Source organism: Cupressus sempervirens, chromosome 9 (assembly GCF_028749045.1).
Source record: "Cupressus sempervirens isolate cs-2001-9-10 chromosome 9, ASM2874904v1, whole genome shotgun sequence".
Taxonomy (NCBI): Eukaryota; Viridiplantae; Streptophyta; class Pinopsida; order Cupressales; family Cupressaceae; genus Cupressus; species Cupressus sempervirens.
Window position 1 is genome coordinate 141168573 of NC_143126.1, and position 17280 is coordinate 141185852.

A 17280-nucleotide genomic window follows, 5' to 3' on the forward strand; every position below is an offset into this window, starting at 1 on the left:
TTTTTTGAAAAGCTTCTATTTTTAGTAGGTTTCTATTTTTAGAAAGTTTTAATTTTTATTAGGTTTCTATTTTCAGAAAGTTTTTTTAGTAGGTCACCAATGGAAAGTTTTTATTTTTAGCAAGTTTCCTTTTTGGGAAAGTTTTTCCAAAGTTTGATAAATTTAAAATTATTTTGGTAATAATTGATAATTATAATTATTAATTATTTTAATGAGTATTGTTAAAATTTGAAAATTTTATTTATTACTTTATTATTTAAATATAATTAAAAGTAAACTAAAAATCAAAGAAATTAATTGGGAGAATTAATATTTTCTTTTATAAACTTGGATGTGTTTATATGGTTCAGATATATGAAAATGGTTTGTAATATTAGGTAAATTTTATTATTCGAAAACCTTAGTAATTATAATACTTTGAAAAAATGAAAACTGAAACCTTACTATTAACTCAACAATGTGTTTTCAAATCAAACCAAACTATGAAACCTACAAATTTTTATCTGTATGTTGTCTATGTTTTGAGTTTAGGTTGACTAGAGTGTTGACTAGTCTTAGGATGTTACCAGAGGCTTGAGAGTTCTGCATTTGTGAGGTTATGATGATTTGATTTCGATTTTTTATACTCAACCATGGTAATGTGTCTTGTATGCTCTATGATATGTGTTTATCTATTGATTGTGATTGCTTTCCAATGTTTTATTGCGAAACTGAAGTGAAAGGTGTGACCCATCTGATATAACCATTTCGAGTCTTCGATCAGTTGTATTTGGATTGCTTTCTAATCGCTTTTATAGGACTGAAGTGTTTGGTATGAATTGTTCTTGGGGAATGTTATGACATAATTAACTTAACCATTTTGAGTCTTCGATTAGTATTTTTGGGATGCTTTCTAGTTGCTCGTAAAGAATTGATGTGTTATTATGAATTATCTTTCGATGCTTTCTAGTCACTTGTATAAGACAGAGATGATTTTATATAATTTTTTGATTTATACTTTTATGAGCCTAGGGTAGGTTATCTATATGTAATGTCGAGAAGTGGCGTGCAATGGAGGCTAGGGTCCTAAGTGGCTGCTAGGGTAACCCATTGTAAGTTGTCTAATAAGTGAAAACACTACACTAAATGTGAGTAAAATGAACCTAATAAGAGTCTTTGTATGTTCTCATCCATGCCTCGAGTGCTAGTACAAATTAAGATGAGAGTAGAGAGAATGCTTGGTTGCAACCTTGCATCTGTAGTATGCATTGTCAGTGCGAGAGGATACTAGTGGCCACATAGGGATCATTAGGGAGTTGGGGTCCTGAAAAATTGCCAGAGTAACTCTAGCGTGATTCGTGCAATGACACTTGCCCGCTTACATAGTAGGTTTCCTATGTGTCTTGTGTGCCTCTGAGTATAGATGTTGATTTATCTTGGAACCCTTGAGGTAGAATACTTTTAGGATTTCCTGGATTTAGAGAGTAATTTTGATATTTGGATTGATATCATGTTTGATATTTGAGACTATCTCCTTAGCGCGGTGGGAGTGGGCCTTCTTGGGTTACCATGTAGTCGGGTGGTAGTGCTTTTTACTCTTACAATTGAGATTCATCCATAGTCACCGTGGTTGGAGCTTCCTTGTCTGCATTTCCTTTCATTCCATCTTTGTATCATTGATGGATGGTTATATCTTATGATATATGTTTATATCTTTTATGGTGGATGCTTTCATTTATTGTATTGTACTTTGTATCATGAATCTGAGGAGGATGATGTAATTCTGTCTTTATATATGTATATTCTTTTAGCCTTTCATACCCTGTGACATGTACAGTGGATGATTGAGCATTTCAAATTTTATTGCCAAGAACAAATGTATATTATTTAAGTGGACATTGGACTTTTAATTATTCTTTCATGTGGATGTAGTTATTATTAGACTTAGTATTAATTAAAATTTAAATGTGACTCAATGTCTTGGGATCCTTAAGAAATGTAACCTGTTATGTTTGCTTCTATATCATTGTATGTTATTGCTTCCGCTACTTTATGTTTGACGTGTATGTTATTCTTTAAAAAAAAAAAAAAAATGTTTGGCAAACTTAGTAAAACTTTAGGTTAGTTCTTTTGGATCCCTTGGCAGGGCGTTATAGACAAGGCAAGCCAATCCATGGCTTATGATGTGAGGGGCAGGGCCACAGTGTTGTGATTGGCAAAAGTACTAGATGCATGTTTGATTGACTCATTCAAAGCCGTAGAGTTGTGATTGGCAAAAGCACCAAATCCATCTTATTCAACCACACTAGAATTGCCCATCCCTTTGGAATCACAAAATTTGCACCTGCCTAAGAAATGAAATGAGGGTTTTGTAGGAAGTATTCCCAATATATAATGATATGTTGAAGTTGCGGAAAACCCTATTCCCACTTTGGGACTCCCTAGAGCAAACCTTATTCCTCCATGTTGGGCATCCATTATTCTAATTTTAGTTTTGTAGAAACAAATAGATTAGGAATAATAGAATTGGAATATAAAATTCTAGAATATCAAATCTGGAATATCAAATTCCAACAGCCAAATGAGCCCTAATAATTGATTTCTCATTTTTTAAGCAAGTTCTTGTACAAGTGACATGAGTTGCCAACTTATCATTGTATCATAAAATTATTTTGTGGATTGCAAATGTGTTTAGCTCACTATTGTGCTTTGGCTGCTTGCATGCCATAGACCCTTGTGTTCTCTTGTTGGACATTAATAAGTTTTATCTTTATCTATGGTGGTGGTTGTAATATACTTCACTTTTGATCCTTCATTAGAACATGATTTTTGGAGGGTTTTCTTTTTGGGACAATTTAGTATTGAAAACAATATTTTATTTGCTTAAATCTTTCTAGGATTGGAAATAAAATAGTTCTTATACACTGCTTGGATGCTGAGCTTATGGTCAAACAATTGTTCATTGTCTCAGTTTAATTGGGATGCTCAAGTTTTGTTTTACCTTTGAGTTAAACAATGATTAGCTTGCAAGAGAGGCCATCCCATAACCGCTTCTAATTTTAGTTTAAGGTATGAAAAATTTTAGTTGGGTGGGGGAATGCTTGCTGGCATAAATGATTAGGTTCATGATTTTCTAAAACTTCAAACACTTTGAACAAAGAGTGTAACTGTCAAATTGTTAAACTAGTTGTTTGATGTTCTTGCTTTTGACAAAGTTTGGGGAATTATTTCTTTTGATTCCAGACTTTCTTCGTGGGCAACTTAGAGGTCTAACATTTGATGCTAAAGTGAACTTTCAAAGGGAAACTCATGTTTTTTTGGGTTCAAAACTGATTAGAGAAAAACATTGCTTAATCGAGGATGGATGCAAAGTCTACAATGGGCCTCTAAAATTGAAACCTTTGATGTGTTGACTAGGATGTGTGGAGTCCACCAATGAAAGTTGTTTGTCTTTTCAACAATATTGGTCACAATAGCTTCGTGTTTGTTAACCACATGGTCATCAAGTACACTTGTATGCATCATTTTGGGTTGTAAAATTTGAATGTCCCACAACATTTAATACGTGTCACCTTTCCTTATTTCACCACCTTTGTTACATAAATGATGCACAAAGCATTTATTATAATTGTATTTTTGTGGATTCACCTATTTATCATCTCATATTCCACTCTTTTTTTTTGGAGAGTTTTAATTGTTAGGGCTCAAAAAGTAAGTAGTAGAACATTGTATCATCTTAAAATGGAAGCACTTCCATGTTAAGAGTGCTTAGCCCTCCAAGTAAGTGCTCTAGGGTCATGTCAAGTGCCTTGAATAGGTCTTTGCATGGCTCTGGGGAAAATGTTCTACTTCTCACTCTCTCTCTCTCTCTCTCTCTCTCTCTCTCTCTCTCTCTCTCTCTCTCTCTCTCTCCAACCTATTTCTGACAACTTTCTCTGTAAAACTAAGGACTTTGACTTTCTGGGTCAAGGATGACCTCGACCCTGACCTAGGGCAAGGTTGACCTTGTCCCTGATCCCAAGTCCAATTTTCAAGTTCCAAGAATTTTAGGATATCGGGGAGTACCGAGCTTCAGAAGGTTCCATTTTCCTGCTTTCGGGTCGGTTGCTTTGGGTTTCAGAATGGTACACTCTTAAATTGCATTTAATCTAGGTCCATTTCTAGGGTTTAAGGTTAATTGAGATTTAATTCTCCAATGTCGACCTTCTCTAGAAGTCTATGCCCTAGATCTCTATATAAAGAAGCCTTCTTCCCTCATTTTGACATCCACTTTCTATGAACCATGATCTACAATCTATCCACCTAATGTATGCACACAAGAGATATTGGACAAACAATTATTCTATCAAGTGAAGAGTTACTATCTATCAAGCGTTCAAACATTCAAGTGTTCAAGCATCCAATTCATCAAGGAGGTTCGTTGTTAGCTATTGAAGGATTCAATCTCTATGGAGCCCTCTTGTTGAAGATTTCTCCATCCACATTCATCCAAGCCTTTTTTCTATGCAAAGATGCATTCAAGTTTGGTGTTGAAGATCTAATGCCATTGATTTGAGATTTCTAACAATCCATTTTGAGTATCTGTACTTGTGGATTCAAGGATTCAAATCCTCCACAAGGATTTCAATATAAGAAAGGTGAATAGTTTCATTTACTTTGTTTATTTATATTACAATTTCAATTATATTTCAAGGTTGATTCCAAGCTGGGGTTTGACCAAGGAAAACCCCTCATCCAAACAACAAAACCCTTTTTTCTTGTAGATCAGGAACATGACAATGAATTAAAGTGTAGATTTGGATACCCTTTTCGCCAAACTTGCAGGATTTGTGAACAAAAATTTTATCAGAGTAGTGTAGGTCAAGGTCAACTTTTCAGGGTATAATTGTGCCCAGGGTGATATTATGCCCCTTTATCTAGGTCAAGGTCAACCTGCATTCAAAAGGGCAAAAGTTCTTTGGGTTTTCTCTGTCTTGACATTTCCAATTTGAAATAGGTTGTAGAATTCTCTGAAACTGTACATGGACATCATAAGTTAGTATTTTCCTGATTTGCTGTATTTTGAGGTTAGTATTTGTCTTCTATTCATTCCAGATTTCAAGTACATACTTTTCCATACTAACTTTATAGGATCTCCTCCTTTCTTCGTATTCTCCATTGCTTGATCCATTTGTACATTGATCACTTCCTTGTGGTTAATCAATTTGGATCATTCCTTTTGAGAATTTGGGTTGAGGATAGGTCCTATTTTCACCCTATTCAAACACCTTGCAACTTCAACCATTACTTTTGGTTTCATCTAGATTTTTTGGTTGCATAGGTATATTTACCTTTGAACATGTTCTTTTTGCATTTCTTTGTTTCATTTGTAGTTAATGTCTCTTCTTTCATGTTTTTCATTCTTTTGTATTTGTAGATTTCTTAGTAGGTGAGTGTGCTTTAAACAAACCCTATTCAATCCAATTGAGGATTATTTCCTCATTTAAGATGACTATTTAATTTGGATGAATCTAACTTTTGTGTTTTGTTTGTCCATGGATAGTAATATTCACAAACACTTTAATGTCTAAGAGGGAAATGTACTCCTCTAGTCATCTATTACCATCAAATAAGGGTTGCCTATTTTTCAAGTGTCTTGCATGGAATTTTTACAAATTACTTTTGTAATGGGGGTTTTGAATGTCTAGTAATGGTTTTGCCAAGGTCGATATCATTTGTTTTTTGGTCCCATAGAGGTAAATGAAGCCACAATAGCTTTGTGTTTTTTATTAAGAAACAAGGTTTTGAAGAGACCCAACAATGGAGGTGCTTAGAAAGACTATACAATATGCTCTTCACAATGGCTTTGTGTCAATGGTGGCTTCATGTTTACATTCGTTGGTTTTGCATGTCTAGTAATGGTTTTGCCAACATTGATTTTATTTGTTTTTTTGGTCGCATAGAGGTATATGAAGCCACAACGACTTGGTGTTTTTTATTAAGAAAACATGTTTTGAAGAGACCCAACAATGTAGGTGCTCAGATAGACTATCTGCTAATCAGATTGAAAAATATACAATACGCTCTTCACAATGACTTTGTGTTAATGGTGGCTTCATGTTTACATTTGTTGGTTCCTTTTGTAGTTGATGTAAAATATTTTACGTTTTTCATTCATTCCTTCACATAAGTAAGGGGCTTCCATTGAGCGTGTCCAGACCCTTTTTCTTTAGCTTATTATTAGATGTCATCAGTTCACCCCTCACAACATTATTCTAGTTGAGTTTGGGGACCATCCCTTTAGGTTGGCTACCATTTTTGACCTGATCTAGTTTCTTCATCATCTTCGTGGTTTTGCTGACTCTGCTGGTGATCGATGCAAATACTCTTACTTGGCTTACTACTTCTCTGTCTTTCTGGCAGAGTCCGATCTGACCTCCTGGGCCTGTTGCTAGTTCACAGAGGCTTCATCTTTGTTGGGTTTGATCGAGATAGATATTGAGCACCTCCCTCCATTCCAATTAACTCTTGATGCTCCCACACACCTCCTCCCCTCTTAGCAGGAGTTGAACCAACATGTTAGACTTGATATTTATAGACAATATATCTCTATGACTTGGTGTAACCTCACTGGTGGGTTATGCTTGAAGACGACCTTTTAGGCAGAACACTTTCTGATTATCAGGGACTGTATCATTGTGCCCCCTTGTTACTTATCTAGGTGTTGTGTCATGCCTTATGCATCTCTCTATCATCCTTTAGGGTTGGATTCCATTGGCTTTGGATTTAGGCTGATCACCACATGGACAAAGAGTACCGAACTTGTCACTTATGTACCTTGGGCATGACTGAGATGAAGATCTATTTCATCTTTCACCATCCTTCCTACTATGAGATTCATGGGAGATTCTATTGCTTATTTAGGGAGTGTAGCTCCCTTGCGGCCTTCTTCAACTACACAGACCAAAGATGCCTTGCACTGTACCTCAGAGAGGCTATGCAGCTTCGTGACCACACCTTACAACTTTTATTCCCCCAGAGAGTGACCCCAGTTCAACTCATCATTGATTTCTTCTCTCCCTTGTCTCCAGCACATGAGACAAAGCGACCTTCCAGTGCCACCATCAGCAGTGGCTCTAGATCTATGAGACCTCGTAGTGGTTATACTTGTCAGTGAAACCCTTCCAACTCTTCTCAGCATTGGTTTAAGGCTCCTTCTCACCCTAGTTTGTACCCTTCCATGCTTGACTTCTTTCTTTCGAGGAAGGACCTTTAGTCCTTGCCTTATTCTTGTGCTCCTGGCTTCTTGTTTCTCTTATTTTTCTTGTTTTCTTTCTTTTCTTGGCACTGTTTGGTGCCCTAGTTGCTAGCGACCTTTTATCTTGTTCACTTTTCAGTCCCTTAGACCTTTGTGGTCTCTTGGTGGACATTAATAAATTTATCTTATCTTATCTAACATAAAAGGGTTTATAGATTTGGTTTCAACAAAATGCCTATTTGGATTGGTAAATCCTAATTTGTGTAATATGTAAATAAGAGTTTATTATAGTTTGGTTTTGAGTCTGTGAAACTTCTCTTGTACAGGTTTGTGTTAAGGATTTGATTATGATAACTCTAGTAATGGGTTATACAAATTGTGTGTTAAGGATTTGGTTCTCTTAATGATATGGAAATTGAGGTTTTGCAAATTGTGTTAAGGATTTGATTATAATAACTCTTATGTATTTTATTAATGTGTTTTTGATACTCAAGTCCCATTGAAAAAGGTGTAGTGGGTCTTTGGGTATACTTTTGACTGTTATTGTAACCCAAAGTATGGGTGGTTGATTTGTACAAATCCTTGTTTCTTTGAAACTCATTTGGAGTTTGTTAATTAATCTTTGTTTGTAAATCCCATTTGCCTTGCAAGGAATTTGTCTTATATTGATCATCTTTGCTTTTTTAGTCATCTTCATATTTATGTTATTTTGTGGTATTTCTAACATGTTAGCTAAAATACAGTTAGTTCTTACAAGTGTTTGTTTATTAAAGGTAACATTATGAAGTAAGAAAATTATAATCAAAGGTTGACATTTCATAGGTATAAATAAGATAAATGTTGTTTGCTCATTGTCAATGCAGACTTATAATTGAACAATCTACATGCTATGTGTAATTGAAGCCCTATGACACGACCACACCATGGTTTTCTACACTATTTTGCAAATGTAGTTGTGGAGAATCCAAACTACAAACTGGTGCAATGATAATAGTCATTCTATTTGCACTTTTTTGATTATGGAGTTTTTAATCCTACTCTTGTTGAGCTTGTTTTTGATTTTGTGTTCTTCACATCCGCAACACTAAATAATTGACCCCATGAATGCTTGCATTATTTTGTTGATCATAGTAGAGATGAATCCAATGTCACAATATAGTTTGATAACATTATGTCAGTTTTTGTCCTCTTCTAGCATTTTTTGTATTTTCAATCATACTCTTACTATTCTGTGAACTTGTACTTCTCACTTAGATTAGAATAGTAGAACACAAACAAGTCATTTTGATGATGAAGAATAGTAGTATCGAATGTTGAAAACAAATTCCATCATTACCATGTAAATTGAACAAACATTCATTTTTAAATTTTTTTTTAGAGTAGTAGACTTCTTGCATTATCAAGATATATTGAAGATGCAAGATTACCATTATAGACTCTTGAACATATATTCCTTGTGCATGTGTGTGTGCGTATGCGTGTGCATGCGTTTCAACCCATTAACATTTGGAATTAAAATAACAAGGATTCAATTGGTAAGAAAATGAGGGTACGACCCTTTGTAGGCATGAGGGACAAGGAGCTGCACATCCTAACTTCATTATATTGGAAAACTTTGATGAGTGCATGATCTTTGAAACCTTATAGTATGAAATATGTTTCACTAGATTAAATGTGTTAGGATTAACCACAAACATAAATAACAATAATAAATCGCATAGAAGAGAACACAAGACACCAAGATTTAACATGGTTCACCCAATCCCTAGGCTACGTCCACCAAACAACGAGTCCAATATTATTACTATCCAGTAATTATAACTTGATTACAATTCGTAATCCCTTATAACTCAATACTGCTACAAGAAGCAATTATCACATCACACCTTATGAAATCCCCAAATCTAAGCCTTTTTTTATACAAGATTTTTGTTGCTTTAGGGTTATAATTAATTATAACATGTCGACCCAAAATTATCGATAAAAATTATGAAAATTTTATAATAAATTCCTAACCAGTCATTGCATATCAACAATCTCCAACTTGGGGACTGATCAGGCTCCACACTAAACAACAACCTCCCACTTGGAGACTGATCTTGTCGTAATATCGCTATCACATAGAGCTCCCATTGGTTACCACCTTGGACTTAGCTGTTCTTTTATCTTGTTTAGTCGAGAAGACCAACCAAATATGAAGAGGAGTTCAAGTTCTCCCTTGTCACTACCTTTGTAAACATATCTGCTGGATTATCATATGTATGTATCTTGTCAAGTTTTAACTATCTATCATCTGAAACTGACCGAATGAAATGGTATTGCAACTATATGTGTTTTGTCTTTGAATGTAGAGCAGAATTCTTTGCAAGATGAATGACACTCTGGCTATTTGTAAACAAATAATTATTTCTCTATGGGTGTCCCAATTCTTCCAGAAAGAACTGAAGCCATATCATCTCCTTAGCTGCCTCTATAGCAACAACATACTCTGCCTCTGTAGTGGATAAGGAATTCTCTTATCGAGAAACTTAGCTCACTGTTGCCCCACCAACAGTAAATACATAACCTGTAGTACTCCACCTAGTATCAATATTCCCTTCCAAATCTGAGTCAACATAGCCCTATAATTTAGTAGTAGAGCCCCCAAAGTGTAAACACTTATTCTTCTCAAATATCTGAGAATCCATTTGACTGCATTCCAGTGCTCAATTCTAGGACGATTCATATACTTGCTAACAACTCTCACTGCATGTGCAATATCTGGCCTTGTACATACCATAGCATACATCAAGCTTCCTATAATTGAAGCATAAAGTACCTTGGACATCTTATCCTCCTCTTCTTATGCCTTTAGACACATCTCTTTAGTCAATTTTAAATGATTAGGAAAAGGCGTGTTGACAACTTTGGCATTCTCCATAGGGAAATGATGCAACACCTCAATATAATCAACCTGAGATAATGTCAATTTTTTGTTCTTCCTATCTTTGCAAATTTTCATGCCAAGAATTTTTTTTGCTGCCCCCAAATCCTTCATAGTAAATGAATATGCTAACTATTTTTTTAGCCCCTTAATGTATTCCATGTTAGACTCAACTACAAGCATATCATTAACATATAAACATAAAATGATGTAGTTGTCATTATCCAAGCTCTTCAAATAAACACAATGATCTGAATGACATCTACTGTATCCATGCTCATGCATAAAACTATCAAATTTTAAATATCATTGCCGAGATGCTTTCTTCAAGCCATATAAATTTTTTTTCAATCTACATACTAAGTTCTCCTTACCTTTGACTTCAAATCCTTGTGGTTGTGCCATATATATCTCTTCACCCAAATCACCATGAAGAAAGACTATTTTAACATCAAGCTACTCCAAATACAAATCTTCAGTAGCCACAATACTTAAAACAATGCAAATAGAAGTCATTTTAACAATATGAGAATATCTCAACAAAATCAATGCCCTTTTTCTATGCATATCCTTTTACCACTTACCTAGCTTGAAATATTTTCTTACCTCCATCCTCTTCTTTCAACCTGTAAACCCATTTATTATGTAAAACCCATTTACCTGCATGCAACTTGCATAAATCTCATGTCTTATTTTTTAGCAAAGAGTCCATCTCTTCTTTCATTGCAGACTCCCACTGAATCTTTGTATCCACATACACATCTTCATCATAACATTTAGGGTTACTAGTATCAACTAGTAAAATAGAGTTCAAAGAGGGAGAAAATATTTTTGGAGGTCTACTCAGCCTTGTTGACCATCTAATATGCACCGAGGTGTGTGGTATTTTTTGCTATGATTGTTGCAGATCATGGGAAACTGATGTAGCATCATTTTTTGAGTATCATCCAATACTACATAACCATTTTCTTTCTTCTCATGCTACTGCAATAGATCTTTATACAACACTTTCTCATTGAATATGACATTCCTGCTTCTTACAATTTTATGATTTTCAAATTTCCAAATCTTATAACCAAATTTATCAACACCATATCAAACAAGTATACATTTCTTTGACTTGGCTTCCAGCTTGGTTCTATTTTTAGAATCTATATGTGAAAATGCTTCACAACCGAAGGTTTTGAGAAAAGAATAACTCACCTTCTTACCAGTTCATGCTTCCTTTGGAATACCACAACCCAAAGGAGTAGAGGGACCTCTATTAATCAAATATACAATAGTATTGACAGCCTCTGCCCACATGTTTAAGAGAAATCCAACATGCAACCTCATGCTCCTTGCACACTCCATTATTATCTTGTTCATGCGTTCAACCACTCCATTTTCTTGTGGAGTCCTTGGAATAGTTTTTTGTCTGTGAATACCATTAGTGGAGAAATGATTTTCAAATTCATGACTTCAATATTCACCACCATTATCAGATTTGAGACATTTTAATCTCTTATCAGTCTCATTTTCAACCAAGCATTTCCATTACTTAAAAGTTTGAAATAAACCCATACTTTTCTAGTTGCATCATCAATGAATGTAACATAATAATGAGAGCAACCAAGGGAAGATACCTGAGCTGGTCCCCATACGTCTGTATGCACAAGCTCTAATTTCTCATTTTTGTTCTCCTTCCCACTCTTCACAAAACTCACTCTCTTTTGTTTTTCATACACACAACTTTCTCAAAAATCCATATTGACACATTCCAGACCTGGTAAAACTTTCTTTGAATGAAGCAATTTCATTCCTTTCTCACTTATGTGCCCAAATATATTGTGTTAAAGTGCTATATTAGAATCTACAAAAATTGTTTGTTCTCCCTGCTCAGTTGCAACAACTGTTCCTGAGCATTCATCTTTCTCTGGAACAATTGAAGTAGAAGGAACAATATGACATGTACAAAGATATAAGGTGCCTAGTTTCACACCTTTTGCTACTACAAGGGAACCTTTTGAAACCTTCCAATTTTTATCATTAAAAGTAACTACACAACCTTCATCACGGAGTTGCCTTACTGAAATTAAATTCCTACTTAGCCTTGGAATATGTCTTACCCCATGTAGTAGCCAATGATTCCTATTCTGCAACTTAATCTTAACTTTTCCCTTTCCAACAATTTGACAGGGTTCATTATCCCCCAAATAAATAAACCCAAAATCCCCTTGAACACGATCAATAAATAACATCTATGGGGTTGTTAGTACCTGATATGGACACAATTTTAAAACTTCAAGTGCAGAGTTTTGAACCACTTTGAACTGAAGTTTGAAGTAGTTCAAAGTGTTCAAAATAGTTCAATTTGCTCATGCAATTTTAATGATCTATCCTGAGAGGTTCACTTATACGTTTCAATGGCTTGGTTTCAGTAATTCATTTGCAGGGTAGAGTTGCAGTTTGTTGCCCCACAAAATTTGAAGCTCTGTGATACAAAGTTCATATAAAAGCCAAGTTCAAGGATCTTTCCTAATGGCATTAATGCAATCAAATGCGGTAGAAAACATCAAAAAATTTCCCCACCTTTTATGACTCAGCCTGGAAGTAGAGGCCTTGGTTTTGAATATCAAATTTGATTCAATGGGCACATTGTAGTTCACCTGGTTCAGGTATGATTCATAGGTTCGCAAAGCTTAAGGGAAAAGACTTGTGGGCTCTCAAACATTCACACATATAGATCATGGTCAAAATATCAGTATGAATGGAACCAATGAGTTGATCATTGAAGCAAGGAGATCAAAATTTGTCTAAGCAATCAGCTAATGACTTGATTCATCACGATGGGGGAAATCAAAAAAATACATTTCAATACAATTCCTTAAACAAAAAACATTCATAGTTTTATTGTGGTGGTCGATATGTGTGATTAAAGCCAAGTGTCATTCAGACATGACAGGATGATATAGCTGCTGATTCTCCCAATATAGAAGGTAAATGCAATTAATGCATTTTGCGATTAAAGATCATTCCCATGTGATAAGGAACCTATGGATTTCCTGGTATAAGGCAGGTGTAAGCCAAAAATTCCAATGCATAATGAACTCAAACTCATGATACCAAAAGAATCAAAAGCATTTCCCTACGAAGCTCAAATCCAAATACATCTAATGAATGAATGAGCCTTAATCATTCATATTTGACAATGGAATAGAGATGTTGTGAAGCCCGAATAAACCCGATTACCCACATCTTGTGCTCATAATTCAAAGATTACAGTTTCTCAAGGAAGGAAAAGCATATGACGTGCTGAGTATTACTTTGATCATTCTCTTTTGGATGCTATCATAGATTCACACTACTCAAAGTTGATCTCATTCAAATAGTTATGATGATAACTCTGAAGGAAACTCACAAGCCATGGTGATGAGTCAAAATGAGAATCCAAAATTATATTAAAGTAATTGGGTTCTTGGTAGCGAGAAAGGTGAAGGGAGTCTTAGACAATTTAGCATGAAAGTCTGTGAGAAGATTGAAAAAAAGTGCCAGACCACCTATAATGAAAGTTGCCAGATAGCGCAGCTTGGTGTGATGAGGAGCACTACGGAATAAAAAGGCACATTGAAGAGATTGTGATTGGAGATGAAGCAAAAGATAATGACATTCAGCTTTGAGAGGCCTGACAACAACTATGAATGCCTAGACCATTCTCAACAATGCGATTATGAAATAAAGTATGTCGATAATGGCTTTTCTATGGGAGTCTTTGTAAAAAGAGCAGGTACATGCATGTGCCCCATCACCCAACACAAAACGAAAGGAATAGAATGTGCTGCGATAACTTACAAAGGAGAATGGTCATCAAATTATAATTCACAATCACTAATCAAAACTGACACTACATTATGCACAGATCTCATGCATATGGCAATACTCAAGAACCCAGATCTAAGCCTTCTTCCTTGCCGATAATACAAATTCTAACATTCAATCATTAAGGTAGATACATGCTCGGGTATATGAAGCCACGACAGTTAATTTTAAAAACAAATGTTTCTTTTGATAATGATAAAGATCACATTCCCATGGATGTTCATAACCTTAATTGAAAGATAGTTACACATGGAACCGTGTTTTCAAAAAGGTTATTCAATTATTAAACTCGAAAGCAAGTATGAATTTAAGCCAATGAACTGCTCTCAAGAATAGAATTTGAGTTTGGAACAAGAGAATGGCCCTCGACATTAAGGATATGATAGTAGCAATTACATCGAACTGGGTGCTACAGTTATATCACCGGCAATCAAGAAATTTTTGATACCAAAATAGAAGTATGGATAGCTTGATGATTTCATGCCAAAGTAATCAGATAAAGTTTAAAAAGTTAAATTATATGCCAGCTATCTAAAGAAGCGCATATTTTGAGGCGTCGTCATTTCTTTTTAAAGAAATATTTTGAAGTGTTGTGCTTAATGTGAATGAAGGGGATTTTTACTCATTATTTCCAAAAAATGAAGTAGAAGGTGAAGAGTTAAAAACATGAGAAGGGAAATTAAAGATTCAGTTATAAAACTAAATAGCTGGGGGGTCTCATGATGATTTTTTATGGCAAGCATAGGGACATAGGGGCATCCATCTTTTTTTCTTCGAGACTGTAGACTGTGGGCTACAACAAGGAGAGAAATTTTCATGAACTTTCTCATTTTCTTGTGGAGGTTATAGGGAATAGAGCTAGGGTTTCTTTTCTCTTTTTGAACTGTGTGTTAGAAAGTAGGAGAGTTGTGATTTGTTTATGTAATGTAGAGGAGGAGTTTCAACTTTCTGTAATGGTGATTGTAATTGCAAATGCATGATAAGGTCTTTGCATCTTTTATGCTTTAGGGAAGGGAGACTTGAAAGTTGATTGTTTATCAAAATTTTAGGTTTGAGCAATCCTCTTTTCCACTAATTGTGATCTTTGTGTCACTTTAGTTTTCTCTAAATGTACTTTTACTATCGTTGTTTCTTGTATACATTCAGATTGCAAGACATCTTCATAGCTCTGTTTCTGCACTTTCTCAAGAAGATGGAAAACACATTTCTTGATTTCAAACTTTGTAGCATGTTAGGGTGAATGGACTTTGTGTCATTTACCATTTATTTTCTTGTTTTTGTTTAGTTTTTTCACATCTGCTATGTGTTTACAAGTAGATGTTTGAAATCCTTTCATGCTTTCTAGTTAAAAGCATCCACAATCAATTCGTTGTATATCTTGCACGGGGAGCTGTACCCGATAAAAATTCAGAGGAAGGTTATCAATCCAATGATAACCTATCCAATTTTTGGTGCCAATTAATCCTCCCACTTGGGCATTCAGGGTTATATTTGCACACATTTTCTTCGAGGACAATCTGTTCACTAACAGGGGTGTACCATAAAATGAAACCTTAGAATCTAAAACCCAAAGATCATCAACACTTTCTAAAGAAATAAGCAAAACATCCTCTTTGGATTTGCTACTTACCACATTTGCCTCCTTATTCACTTTTAGTTTATCTCCTTCATTTTTTTTTGAGTTCAACAATCTTTCTTCTTATGCCCCAACTTCTCACAGTACAAGTAATCTCTTGATCCTTTGGATTGAGACCTCTTTCCCTTTGAATTTCCTCTTGATTTCCCATGATTTCTAGAATTACTTCCTCTCTCAGTCATTTTGTCTCTGCTTTGTGTGTTCAAAGCACTTCCTGATGTAGATCCACCTAAGGTTTTCCTACAAGTTTCCTCACTTAGAATAACACCAATCACATCATCAAATTTTAGGGTACTAGATCTAGAAACCTAATTACTTAGCCATTACCAAGCCATTCCAAATTTCTGGCAAATATCACAAAATCAAGAGAGCCCTAATTTATTCATCAAAATTGACATTCACAGAGGATAATAGGACAATTGATTAGTAACAATATTAAATTCATTTAAACGATCTGCAATAGATCCACCTTCTGCCATCTTCATATTAAATAAATGCTTCATGAGAAACACCTTATTTGAAGTAGAGGGCTTTTCATAAAATTTCTCTAGGGTTTGCATCAACTCTTCTTTCATCTTTTCTTTTCTAATGTTACATGTCATTGATGGTGCCAGACATAGCCAAATGCTTCCGACTACTTTCCAGTCTAGAATTTCCCATTCCTCTTTTGTCATAGTTCTTTGTTTCTTAGTTTTTCCTTCCAATGACTTCTATAAATCCTTTTGATAAAGATACTCCTCCATTTGCATCTTCCATAACTGAAAGCTCTTCCAATTAAACTACTCAACCTTTACCTTACCCTCATCTTCCATTACTCCCACTCAACTGTGAGAGTCCCACTCAATCATGAGACTTTCCTGCAGAGTATAAGTGAAAAGACAACTAGGCTCTGATACCACTTGTAATTAGGATTAACCACAAACATAAATGACAATTACATGCAAATAAAACCAATATCAAAAAATAATAAATTGCACAAAAGAGAACATAAGACACCAAGATTTAACATTGTTCACCCAATCCTTGGGCTACATCCACCAAACAATGAGTCCAGTATTATTACTGTTCAATAGTAGTCAATAATAATTGTTGTATATCTCGCAAGCCTTGTTGAGTTGTTGGCAACACAAGTTTAGTTTAGGTGCGAGTCAAAGAGTTCTGGTTTGAATCAAGTTCTTATTATAGATGTGTTGAGTTAGGTGTCCATAATTTTAAGTTAGTGTCAAGTTTATGTGTGTGTTGTTAATCATGAAGTAGTTTGTTGTCAATCTAATTAGTAGTCATTTAGGAATATTGTTGGGTCAACTATTGTATAAATTTGTATCTATTATTCAATAAAATAAGAAGCTAGAAGTTCATTCTCTCTATTTAAAATATGTTGTTCTATTTTTCAATATGGTATCAAAACTATCTTCCTATTAAATTTTGTCTATTAGAGAAGTTGTTAAGAAGATGAGGCCAGGATAAGATCCACCGGATGATTATGATTTCATTGAAGAATTTGTTTGATTTTTAAGAGATCAATGCTTTGAAAAATAGGAAAAGATTGGTAGAGTCTAGACAAATGCTTGAATAGTTTGAGGTGCTACAGGATCATAGAAACTATAGCTTTACAAGGGTTATGAGGCATTCCATGTAGAAATTCTA